Consider the following 13232-nt stretch of genomic DNA (forward strand, 5'->3'; position numbering starts at 1 on the left):
GAAGGGACAGGGTAGAAAAAGGTTTTGTGTCTTCTTGTTTGTGTCTGATATAAGCTTATATCTCCATTCCCTTTTGGGGGGGCGGGGGGGAAGTATGAATGCTGAAAGGGAGGGAGAGAGTGAGACCAACCTTGATAGAAGACCAAGGTAAATCTCCAAAAACTTCCCAGGTCTGTGCTAGTTGCCAGCCCTCTCAGTTAACTCAGCAGCAAACCTCTGAAAATTAGCCCTTAGAAAGCAAGGTGGTATTGAACTGACCTCTCAGCTTCAGGTGGCCTGATCTGGAAGGTGACCCCTGAAGTGAAGCACTGCTATGGTGATGCTTCTCTGCTGCGGTTCAAGGCAGCCTCAGAGGCACCATGAACAACAGCTTGGGAGAGAGGCTATTTTCAGGACCATTTTCTTATTTCAGACTTTTAAGTTTTCTTTAGTAGCTGTGTTTCCACTCTTTCATCAAGATCCTGGTTGCTTATTGGATGAACTTCCTTCCATTTTAATTTTATCTTCTTAAACTCCTGTGATTTTCACACACATAAGGCAATGGCTTTTGCTAAAGAAGTGCATTGAAAATCAAGGGAAAACTCTTTGTAGTATAATCCGAGATAAATGAGGGGATCTTCTATGGAGACATTAAAGGTCAGCAATATAAAGTAGTAGACAAAGCAGCGTATTATTTCCTAGCCTTTATATCAGAAATGACTGAATTATTTTGTTTTCTCTAGAAAAGCATAATCTTGACATGTTACAATAAAGATCTCTACACAAATGGGAGAGAAAAAAAAGTGCTGTAAACTAGAATGTGTAAGGAGAAATTTGTATGTTAGGCAACCTTTGTTTTGAAACCGCTTACATTTTAATTTAAATACAAATAAATTTTTGGAAGTGACCCCTTTTCTGGTGCTTTTATTCCTTTTTTATGTTAACCAGTCATATGCATTTATTTTACTTCATATGCCTAGGTAAATAAAAATCTTTTTGCTCTCTGTGTTAAGTAAAAAAGTCAGAATCCCATGATTTTTATGTGATTGTGTTAAGAGACTTGGTGTTGAGATGAAATTTTTTCAGAAAGTTGTGTTATTTTTTTTTTTAATTTTGCAGTGGATGCAGTAACAGCAGTTAGTAGACAACATCAATGTACTTCAGATTTACTGTACTATTAAGGAAATCAGTATAAGAATCTGAAGGATTGGGTGTTTTGCTGATTTTGATTGTGCCTGAGATTCTTGCACACTTTTGCAACCTGCTAAATGGATGAAGTTGGATACTGAGTCAAAGGGATGACCACTTATAGTGCTCCAGTAGGAAAAGGAGAAAAATAGATACCTCTTTACTCTGAATCTCCCCTTTCCCAGTTTTCTAATAGAAAAAAGAAAGAAAATGGAAAAGCACCAGGATATGAAACTGGACAGTTTTCTTTTTTCCTGTACTACAGTTCTAACTAACCAGAGGATAATTCCATTCTGAGTTTTAAGTTTATTTTTATTCCTTTCCTGGGGGAAAAAAAAAAAAAAAAGAAAGAAAGAAATAAAATCTTTCGAACACTTTGATTAAATTACAGTTGTCAGAGGAGAAGTATCATTATGTATATGATCATATTGCTTTGCAAGTGTAGATTTTTTTGTAAAATTAAAGTAACTCTAGTAATTAAGAGTGATTTACAGAGATGCTGGAGTACCAGCTTATATTCTAGTTTTGAAGACTGACATCTACTTCAAACCCTTGTTTCCCAGAAACTTATTTCTGTTGTGGTTTTCTGATTTGATTTTTTTTTTCGTCTTTTTCCTCACTCCATGCAGAAGGCAATATGTTCATATTTGTTGCTGTTATTTGTGTAAGCATTTATGATATACAAACACCAGAATTACTGAAGTGTACTGCATAACAGGGATCTGTCTTTTACTATTGTTCATTGCAATCTGTTAGGCTACTTATTTTCTTGTGTATTCTTTGATTCAGCCTCTAATTTCTTTGTCAACTCTATTTCTTCTGTTACCTTCCTGGCATTTTCGGCTGGATAGTGCTCTATTATATACAGTCTTTTTGTGTTCGTCTAGTCCACATCAAGCACGGGTGATGAGCGACAATTTTTCTCTGAATTCTAGGACTGGGCTTTGAGAGGTGGATTGCCACCTCTCTGTATGTGCTGATTGTCATCCGAGGCTTGTTCTCAGCTTCATACCCATTACTGTCCTGAATCTGGTAATACTTACTGATAAAATTCCAGTTAATCCAAAATTCCCTAAAACTGCTCTGATTTAAAACACCATAATCCTAATCTGTCATCTGTATACTTATGTTATTAAATCACACACACACAGTTTTCTTGCTCCCATGCCACTTAACCTGAACGCTTGGTAACAAGACTTCTTGTAATTTTTCAAGATTTACTTACTTTTTACTCTACCATCATATGTGATTCCACCAGATTTCCCAGTGTTTGATTATAATAATAAAGTTGCCCACACTTAGATATTCCACTGGAGATTTTGTTTAGGATACTGATTATATTTTCCAGAATACGAATCTATTACTTCATGTGTTTTACCTCATTATTATTAGCCTTTACCTATTTTAAAAGTGGCTGTTGTTAACCTGAGTGTGAACTAACTCTGAAGGCTTTCATATATCACTATAAATTCCTGCTTTTATTCCTCTGCCAGGCTTTATATCTCTTGTGAATGTTAGCAAATATGCCAGATATTGGAATAAGAGAATGTCCATCTTCCATCCCATCAAGGAATTAAAAAATAAATATATTTAATGAAATAACTTATCTTCACTTAAGTTTTTGATGTACAGCTTCAAGAAGTTTAATGGGAGAATGTTTGTGATTCAATTTCACTCTTCTATTGTTATTCAAATTTGGTTTGATTTTTAGAGAAGATACACCAGAAGGTACTCAGGCAAAAATAAGAAAAATAAATGAATCTGATTACGGCATGATTTCTTTGCAGGACATTTTCTCCTTTCCCTTTTTTCTTGAAACTCTGCACCATTATGTATTACAGGAGACATGTCACAAATATGTCAGTCACCTTGCTTTAGATTTAATGTAATACTGTACAGAAATGGATGTTTTGTACAAAAAATGTTGAGACTATTTGATTTTTAAGTTATTTGCTCTGGTTTTATGTGGCACTTTTACTGTGGACACTCTGAACAGGTTTTGTGGCCTAAATATTTGCAAAAAGAGGGTATTTTAACTGAACAATAGTGAACATCTGTAGACAGAAAATTATGAACTATCTCCTCACGTGTAGTTACAGGAGTTAGGGAAGCTCAGGCACAGAAAGCAACGTACCATGGATGAATTTCTGCCTTTACTGGCAGAATTTCACAATATTCTGAATTTGCTGGACAGCCCACAAAAGTCCCCCAATTGCCACATTTTGTTTATCCTCCTTCTTTCTACTGACACCACGAAATTCTTATTACCATACTGCTCACTTTGGTTTAGTTGTCTTGGGATTTGATTTTTCCCTTCAAGGTTTCCAGTCTTCTCTTTTATCTGTGACTAACTCCTCACAGCAATATTCTCCATACCAAAACTTCTGTTTAACTAGTGTCTGATTCACTTATCCATTTCCAAGGACAAGATTATCCAGGTGCCATAACATATTTTGGGTAATTTTTGAGGGTCCTGGCTGCTGATCACTGTTCAATTTCCCCAAATTGCCACGAAAATTCCCATGAGAACTACCCATGACAATTTTTCCCAAATTCACCTCGGGGGGAAAAAAAAAAAAATCTGGCCCAGGAAATGCTAAATAGTTTGCAACTTTTAAAAGTCTCAGTTTGACTAGTTAAGGGCTCATGCCTCAATCTTATTGAATTCTCACAGTAGGAGTTAGAAAGTGATGGAAGAAATACAAAGACTCTGAGATAACTGGACTCCTCATTTATTTAAGTACTCTGAGAATGTGAACATAGGTTGGAAGGTGGCTGTAAGGTAGGTAGATATTACCAACCAGAACTGATTTTTGTAAAATTGGTAAAAACCTTTGTCTCTTTTTTCAATCTTAAAGTACCCTATGCTTCAAAATTTATTATCGTATTTGCTGGCCCAAGGCACAAGCAAGATGGTAATAATGAGTCCCAAACTGCCTAAACTAGTAGATGTGGTATAGAATATTGTTCTTAATGATTAGTATTGCTTTATCTGAAACAAACCTCTTAAAGAATCAGAGACTTGAAGGACTAATATATTTTTGATAGTGAAAAAGACAGTAGAGTGACTAAAATTAAATTCCACAATAATAGCCCATCATGGCTTACAATAATGTTCATGTTATAGACTTTTCAGAAAGAATATTGACATCTGTTTTGCATCATGTACGTTACACAACCAGGAAGATAGGGAAACGAGAAGAAATTATGGTGCTTGTGAACGAAACTTCAATTAAATGCTTGTTTTCCTCAAGATTAGTATAGTTTTGGACACTTTCCAATTGGATACAAATGGAATATCTAAATCTGCTTTATTAAGCAATGAAATGGAAGCCTAATCATTTTCATGAATTCACATATCATCTGGTAGTTTTATTTTAAAAGACTATTTTTTACCTCATAAACTCAATAGCTATGGCTGCTATGTAAAACTACATTTCTGACAACAGATTCTAGTGTATGATGTTCATCTTAAGAGTAAATTAGAGTTCTTATTCACCTGGTATTGCTAAACTTTATTCTTACTATCAGTAAATGAATGTTTGAGGTTAATAGCACCATTCTTTTTCTAGACTGTTGGATTTCCCTTAGTGTAATACTACATAATTTTTGTGATAGTGTGAAAGTGGAGGAAAATACTGAAAACAAGCATCTGAACTTACTAAAAATAACCCTCAAAAAGCACTGTAACAAAATACACTAGTGATACCTGTTCTTGTCAACTCAGCTTTTTAAGAAACGTATGATACTATAGCACTTCCAGCAGCTGTGTTTTCTTCATTTACTAGATTTTTGCCTTCTACATATTTTTGTATTTAATCAGATTGTAATATATCCCCAGGGATTACTGAAGTATTGTTTGTGAAGTATTTCTGTGTTTATACATAAAAATACTGAATTAGCTAAAGTTATTTTTGTGATTTTAATTGTTGAAATACAGTCAATCCTTTTTTATCCCTGAGTGCAATGAAATTATGGAGTTTTATGAAAGCTGTGCTAAATATTAGGCACATCACTTTTTCAGCTGGTAAAACACAGAAGTTTAGTGATAAGCAGTAGGATCTGGTTTTGTTTCTTTAACTGGATATAATTGCTGGATACAACAATGAAAACCAGAAATACTACTCAGGCTGAAATTTACATGTAGGAAAGCCAGCACATCACTTAGTTCCACTTAGAACTCCAAATAAGGGCTTAAAGGGCATAAAAGTTGTGCTCTATCTAATGTAGAGATTTGAAGATACTTCAACATCCAGAACTGTACTATAAGTTGACGATCATTTGAGCCACAGGCACCAGAAATAGTCTATGGGGAACCCCATATAGCCTACAAATGTTGACAGGCTTTGCCTTTTGAGCTTTGCCTTTTGAGGCTGTTGAAAATGAGATGGGGCTGGTCAGGAGCTAAGACGTATGTCAATACGGCATTGATTGTAAATGCAAGATCTGAAATAAGCTTTAGCTTCAATCTTACATGGGAACAGATCAAAGCTGAATCCAATTACCTGAATTCTATCTCAAATTTTCCCAGCTAAATAGAACAGGGAAGAGTATGACTTGGGGCTACCCAGACTGGAAATGGTTTTTTGTTATTAAGTGTATGAAAGTAGTAGCTATACATGTGTGCATATGAGTAGATAATTACTTGAAGTGTTACTGCTGAATTTAGTAATTTCTAAGAACAAAGCTGCTGGTACCTTGATGAGAAACAAACAAACAAAAATATAGCTTTTTGAGTTGTGATGGCATTAGAAATTGTCAACAAGTGAAAAACAGCAGATATGTTTTACTCTTGTGCACAGTAAAAAAGCATGTTTGAAAATACTACATGAAGTAATGATACACTGTTCCTTCTAAAAACACATGTGAGATTACTAGGACAAATATCTCAATTTCTCTCAAAATCCACAAAGAGAATTCCATAAAATATATATTTCTTACATTTTTGTAAAATGTGCATGATAGATTTAAATACAAGAACTCTTAAAAAAGCAAAACACCTTTGTGGGAAAAGAAGTTGTGTATCTGAAATAGAGTGTTCCACTGTTCACAAAATCATTTTAATAAACTCAGTCATAAAATGTGCATTTCCATTGTCTACAATAAAGGAAAGTTCTCTACAGGTTTTAAAAAAAATATGAGGCTTGTTTTCCTCTTAAGTTATTACAGCTTTAAGTGAATATGATACCAGTAATCACCTACAGTGGTGGCTTGGTGCCTGGGAACACTGGGAATGCAATGCAGGTTTTTCTTCTGATGGCTTGCGAACTGAAAATGCTTCAGAAGTGGCAGCAGAAGTTATGAACAGGTTTAGGGTTTTGCTCATTTGTTCCCCCCCCCCCCACTCCGTTAAATGAATTGGGGGGGACAAAGGAAGGAGAGGCATCTTCTACACTGCTAATATGCCTGTTTCCTTTTCAGAAACTGCAAAAGAGGTGCAGTTCTAAACAGACAAATGTACAGCATGGATCCCAGATGATGCGGCTGAAGCTATTTGCCCCATATAGGTTGGAAGGGGCAGGTTGGAAGGGGCTCTGAGCAAAATGATCTAGTTGAAGATGTCCTTGCTCATTGCAGGGAGGTTGGACTAGGTAGCCTTTAACAGACCTTTCTAACCTAAACCATTCTGTCATTCTATGATTCTATTAGCACTAGGGAAGCAGATGCCAGAGGCAGTCTTCAGAGGTCAGCACTGCAGCAGAGCATCCATGTGAGCTGCCCATTCTGTATTAATGTTGTTGATAAAAATCCTAAAATTCAGGTCTCAGTCTCCACACTGCTGAAACTTTGTGGTTTCAGCACCTGGTTTGCTTGCATGATTCCTCACGCTTCTGTGATACAAAATTCCAGGCAAGTAGTTCAGACTAATACCTATTTGTAGCACTGTCTTTATTTCCTCTGGCTGTGGAAGTGTCTGATTTATTTCCTTAAAGGTTAACCTTGGCATCTGAAGCCCTTGGGAATATGTTTGTAGACGTGCCCCATCTGTGCCCGCAGTAGCCAGCTCCGTGCTGTGCCTGATGGCCTGGGGACATGTTGCCTCACACACCTCTGCCCTGTACACTGCTTTTGGTCATTTTTCTTTGATCTATGCTGTGCTGCACCTGGGATTAATCTGGTGCCTGGGCATCCAGAATATTCCCTCAAAATGAATAATAAAGTGTCATAATAGCTATTATAACCATACTTTAGCATGACAAAGAAAACAAAAATCCATGATTGGTCAAGCAATTGCCTGACTTGTAATGAAGTCTGTAATTTTTTAATCAAAGTCTATGATTTTCACCAGGCTTTTCACTCACAACCTTAAAAAGTTGTTCTGAAAAGAGAAATCTCACCAGAAAGAAGGTACAACTGCTTTGTTCAAGTGAAATCTGTTTCTGAGCAGCTGCTGACCCTGAACAACTCTTAAAAATGAATGAAGCTGATGTAATTCCCTGTAACAAGCAGGGTAAATTTAAGTTCAAGCAAAGTTGAGAAATAGTGTTAGCTCACTTTAATGGTTACATTCCAAAAGGTGAAATTCAGTTTTGAAAAAAGTATTTGTCATTTTGATGTCAGGATGCTGGAAAGATGAAGTTACAGAGAAAGAATAAAAACACATTTTCATCTGGTTCTGGCAGTTCATTCAAGGGGTTGGGAGTCAGGGTGTGAGAACAGTGAAGGTTTAGCAGGAATGTGAAGTATCCAGGGTCAGAGAAGAGAAAACAAACCATGTCTAATGAAAATGTTGCCACTGTGGGGAGCTCCAAGCTGGTGAAGGAATTCGGGTGGTGTGTGTAGCAGTGGCCTTGGAAAAGCTCAGTTCTGGAAGTGGAGGAAGAAGCAACTAGTAAGACTGAGAACTGAAAAGAACGATAATTTACATCTTGCTCCCCTTGTCGACACACAAACTATCTTCTAAAGCACATGGTGTGCCTGTGTGGGTGGGTGGACTCTTAAGGAGTTGAATGAGTCTGTGCAGGATAAATTCCTCTGAATCAGAAAGGGACATGAAAATTCATTAAAAATATGGAGCTAGAAAACCTTCTCAAAAATGCAATGCATTGTGAACCAGATAATGATAGATCTGTTACTGGTGGAATGTGCTCAATTAACCTAAAGGCTGTCAACTAAGCGGTAGATATTGAAGTATTACAAACCTTACCTGGAAGGCTTAAAAAAAAAAAAAAAAAAAAAAAAAAAAAGATGGTTTCAGAACTAATGTTCACTTCATGAATGTATGTGACAGAGCTGTGTAAAAGTTGAACAAATCTAAGGATATCATTACAATTAGTCATGTGGAGTGTTCACATACTTACCTTTTTAGCAGAACAGAGATACATATTTGGTCAATAGAGTAAGGATAACATTCAAAAAATGTACAAATGTGGGTATTAAACTTGCATAACTGAATAGGCCGAAGACTTGCTTCATCTATTATTTATTGACAAAATTCCTGGTAATCCCAGTTAGGATTAGGTTATTATCCTTTAGAAATACAGTCTATTCCTTCATAATTTTCACCTTTCAGACGGTTCTTGGAAGATACCATCACACCAGTCATAGAGAATTTAAACACAGGCTCTCCAGAGTGCTTTGATGGCTGTTAAGGTAGGAACCATATTTAGTTGTGGAAAAGTATGATATCTAAGAAGTCCATAGATATTTTTCATGTTATAATGATTGTTGAGTGTAATATTGTTCTAAAGGAACTCAAAGAGTTTAAGGCTACAACATTTAACACCACCTCATGCAATAATAAAAACACAGTGCTCCAATCTGAAGTTCTCAGTCTGTTATGTCCTCTGTCAACTGCAGATGGTGATCAGAACCTGACATCAGACCTCAGCCCTTCTCTGATGACTTCTGTCCTGATTGCTCCACTGAAGTGCACTCTATATTTTTTCTTTCACAGCTTTTTGTATTTTTATGTACTGTATTTTTCAATACAGAGTGTCTTACTCCCCCATTTATCAAGCTACTCTCATGAACATTTCAGTTCTGTCTGACAACCTGCTTGTTCATGGGACAAAAAAAATTTAAAATTACTGAAAAAAAAATTCAAAAGCCAATTGGTTTGATCAATCTCTCATTTATTGACCAAAAAGCAAGAGGGAAAATTGTAAGTCCAACAATGTCAGTATAAAACTCATTTAAGAGACAATTTCAGCTCTAGTGAAATCAGCAGTGGTTTCCACAGGCTTCTGTAGAAACTGAAGAAGAAACTTAGTCTCTGTTTACTGCTTCCTGTTGTGTTTCATCAGCTATTCAGGCACTAATATCTTCCATGTCAGGATGGAATTTTTGTAACCTGTGCTTTGACATACAGAGAAAAAAACCACCTTCATAACATTAGAAAGTAATAGCTAGTAAAAGCCAATTTTGCCCATTAAGAACAGTGAACGAGAGAAGATAAATGAGGTATAATGCATAGCTTTGAAGCATAAAAAATTGTTGTAATGCTCACATTTAATTATAATTTATCTGCATTCATTTCTCTTCAGATACCTGACAAGCCACTGTTTCATTTTTCTAACACTCACTATAATATTTAGCTTTTTATTTCCTGCAATAATTTCATCACTTGACTTCAAAAGCATATCTATTCCTTCTGGACTTAAGACAAATGTGTTTGTTGACTTTCAAGCTGTTAAAATTAGCTATAGTAGTGGATTAATATTCATTTGGAGTTGTGACTCCCTTCCATCTATCTGCTTCTAAGCATGCACAGTCTAATGTATCGTCTGACTTTTATGTAAATAAATATGCCTCCTGCCTGCAGAGTTTGATGGCAATTGTAGAACTTTTTGAACTTCATGGAGTTTTTCTGATACAACAGTACAACTAAAAATCCCAAAGTAAGTCTTCTTCTTTTTCTTTTTCCTTTTCTCTTTTTCCTTTTCTCTTTTTTCTTTTTCTTCTTTTTCTTTTTCTTTTTTTTTTTTTTTTTTTTAATTAATTATTTCCCCTTCTACTCTCTGATTAGGTAAATAGTATTTTTTAAAATATTTACCAGAAACTTTCTTCAGCACAGACTGGATTCAAGTTTCATTTCCAACATTTTCAGACCATATTTCAGAGAGGCCCCTAGAAATCCTTCAAAAGCTCTAGTTTGCTAAAAGGTTGGGGTTTTTTCCTCCTCATCTATTCCTTACTCTGATGCTGGCACATAAGTCTTTCAGAAGTCCCTTTTTTTTTGCTATTGTTCCTGTATGTCTCCACTTCTGTATTTTTCCTGCCATTTACGTCTCCTTCATAGCCCTGCCACTTTCATCATTCATACATGAGTAAAAAGGAATTGGTTGGAAAGAACTATTATTCAGACTTTTCCCTGTAGATATGGTAATGGAGTAGCATATGTAATGTAACATTCGTTTCAAACTTTTGAGATCTACTGGGAATATGAATGTTCTGCCTGTAGAGTCAGAATTGCTACAACAAACAACCTCAAAAGCAACGTGAAATTGTATTGGATCCTATTTTTACTGTTATTATTTTATCAGGAACTAGTGTTTTAATTTAAATGCTGATGTGGCTTTGTCCAGTAATGATGTTCCTTAGAATTCATGTATTCAAAATGTGTATTTTAAAGTTGTGTCTTTTTGCCCTATTAGTCTTTTAACTAGAGCAGAGATATCCCTATACAGTGTTTATTTTGTGTTTGTTTTCTTACAATCTGGATCTGAAAATGATAATGTTTTGCTGATGTTTGTTCAGAAATAATCTACTTATCTTCCAGCCCGAGGATGATTTAAAGAGTAAAATACCTAGGAATGCTTTTTAACTTTGTGGAGCTGTTTTAGGGTCTGCAGTTTTATATCAGCTGGTAACCTGGTCAGCTGGACCAATGGAAACGGTCCTTTCCATTTTTCCTCTGCACATCTACCTTTGGTCCTGATTACCCAATGCATTTTTGCAAATCAAAACTTTCTTTATTTTAATATATTTAGGTTTCTGCTTTTATGGATTTAATATGGCTTAGCTGTAGCATTCCACCCACCAAATTCAGTGATAAAATTCCCACTGAATCATATTTGATGCCTAATGCAGTGTTTTGTTTTGGTCAGTTTAGGGGAAACTCAGACTTCTATAAACATCTCTGTCAGATTTGCAGTAAGCTACTGACAGTAGACTTTGCATTAATCATCATGGAAATAAGTGGCACAACTGAAGAGGAGCAGTTTGCAGACTGATTAAAGTTTCAAAAGATCCTGTTAATTAGAAAAATAAATTTTACTACAATAATAAAAAGTTCATGGTAGGTCAATGAACTTTTCACAAAATGCTAGATTTCTCAAACTTTCTAAAACAGGAGTGGAGCTTTGTAGTAGCAATATCACAAGGTCTGTACTAACAGTAAACCCATGCTGATACACAAAAAACCTGATAGTATTTTTATCTGAAAAAAAAAAACTTGATAGATGCTAGTCAACCTGATTTTTAGATGAGCAAAAATAATTGCTGGCCAGTGGTGGGGCAAAAAATATTCAGACTCTTTTAGGCTCTTATCTTGTGAATCCATTTTCGTTGTACAGATTATTCATAGCAGGATCTGACTTCAGTACTTCAAATCCGGCCTTATTCAACATATTCAGCAGTGACCTGGACAAGGGGACAGAGTGTACCCTCAGCAAATTTGCTGATGATACTAAACTGGGAGGAGTGGCTGACACACCAGAAAGCTCCGCTGCCATTCAATGAGACCTGAACAGGCTGGAGAGCTGGGTGGAGAGGAACCCAATGAAGTTCAATAAGGGCAAGTGTAGGGTCCTGCACCGAGGGAAGAACAACCCCAAGCACCAGTACAGGTTAGGGGTTGACCTGCTGGGAAGCAGCACTGCAGAGAAGGTCCTGGGAGTCCTGGTAGACAACAAGCTCTCCAGGAGCCAGCAATGTGCCCTTGTGGCCAAGAAGGCCAATGGTACCTGGGGTGCATTAAGAAGAGTGTGGCCAGCAGGTCGAGGGAGGTTCCCCTCCCCCTCTACTCTGCCCTGGTGAGGCCACATCTGGAGTTCTGTGTCCAGTTCTGGGCTCCCCAGTTCAAGACAGACAGGGAACTACTGGAGAGAGTTCAGTGGAGGGCTGTGAGGATGATTGGGGCACTGGAGCATCTCTGGTATGAGGAAAGGCTGAGAGAGCTGGGTCTGTTGAGCCTGGAGAAGAGAAGACAGAGGGGATTTCATAAACACTTATAAATATCTAAAGAGTGAATGTCAAGAGGATGGGGACAGACTTCTCAATGGTGGCCAGCGACAGGACAAGGGGCAATGGGCACAAACTTGAACCCAGGAAGTTCCATCTGAACGTGAGGAAAAACTCCTTCACTGTGAGGGTGACCGAGCACTGGGACAGGCTGCCCAGAGAGGCTGTGGAGTCTCCTTCTCTGGAGAGATTCAAAACCCGCCTGGATGCAATCCTGTGCAACCTGCTCCGGGTGATCCTGCTCTAGCAGGGGGGTTGGACTAGATGATCTCTAGAGGTCCCTTCCAACCCCTGCTGATCTGTGAATCTGTGAATCTGTAAATCCATTGTTCTCTGACGAATATAGTTTGTGTAGAAAGACTGAACTAATTTAGGCACCTGAATAAATGCCTAAGGTTAGGTTTAGTGATTTTCTCTAGGATATTTGGAACTTTGCTTGGGTAACAGTAACATTTCTTGTCTTAGCTGTTTGGGAAATAGTGTTAGTTTAACACTGTTGCAGGTGATAGACAAGTTTTACCATTAATTTGCAAGATACAAACAGGAATGACTAAGTTATGGCAAGTCTGATTCTGTAAAGGCAGCCTGTTGTAAAGGAAGTCATGAAGATCAAGATGAAAATGCTTCAGCTCCCTTCTCCATCCAGAGCGGACCATGAAGTGGGATCTGCTTAGCCAAATTTTCCCCATAAAGGGATGTACTTTATAACTGCAGGCAGACTTTACCGTGAACATGCAAAGACATTCTCCAAAAGCAGTCATTTGCAATTGATAACACACTTGGGTTTTTCTTGTTGACCAGAGAGTGAAATACAAGGGACTGGTAAGTGACAGATAAAAGCAGGGAGAGGTAAAGGTTGGTGGTAGGAAAAGCGAGGAACA

The sequence above is a fragment of the Balearica regulorum genome, chromosome Z (genome assembly GCF_011004875.1).
Source record: "Balearica regulorum gibbericeps isolate bBalReg1 chromosome Z, bBalReg1.pri, whole genome shotgun sequence".
In the NCBI taxonomy this organism is placed as follows: domain Eukaryota; kingdom Metazoa; phylum Chordata; class Aves; order Gruiformes; family Gruidae; genus Balearica; species Balearica regulorum.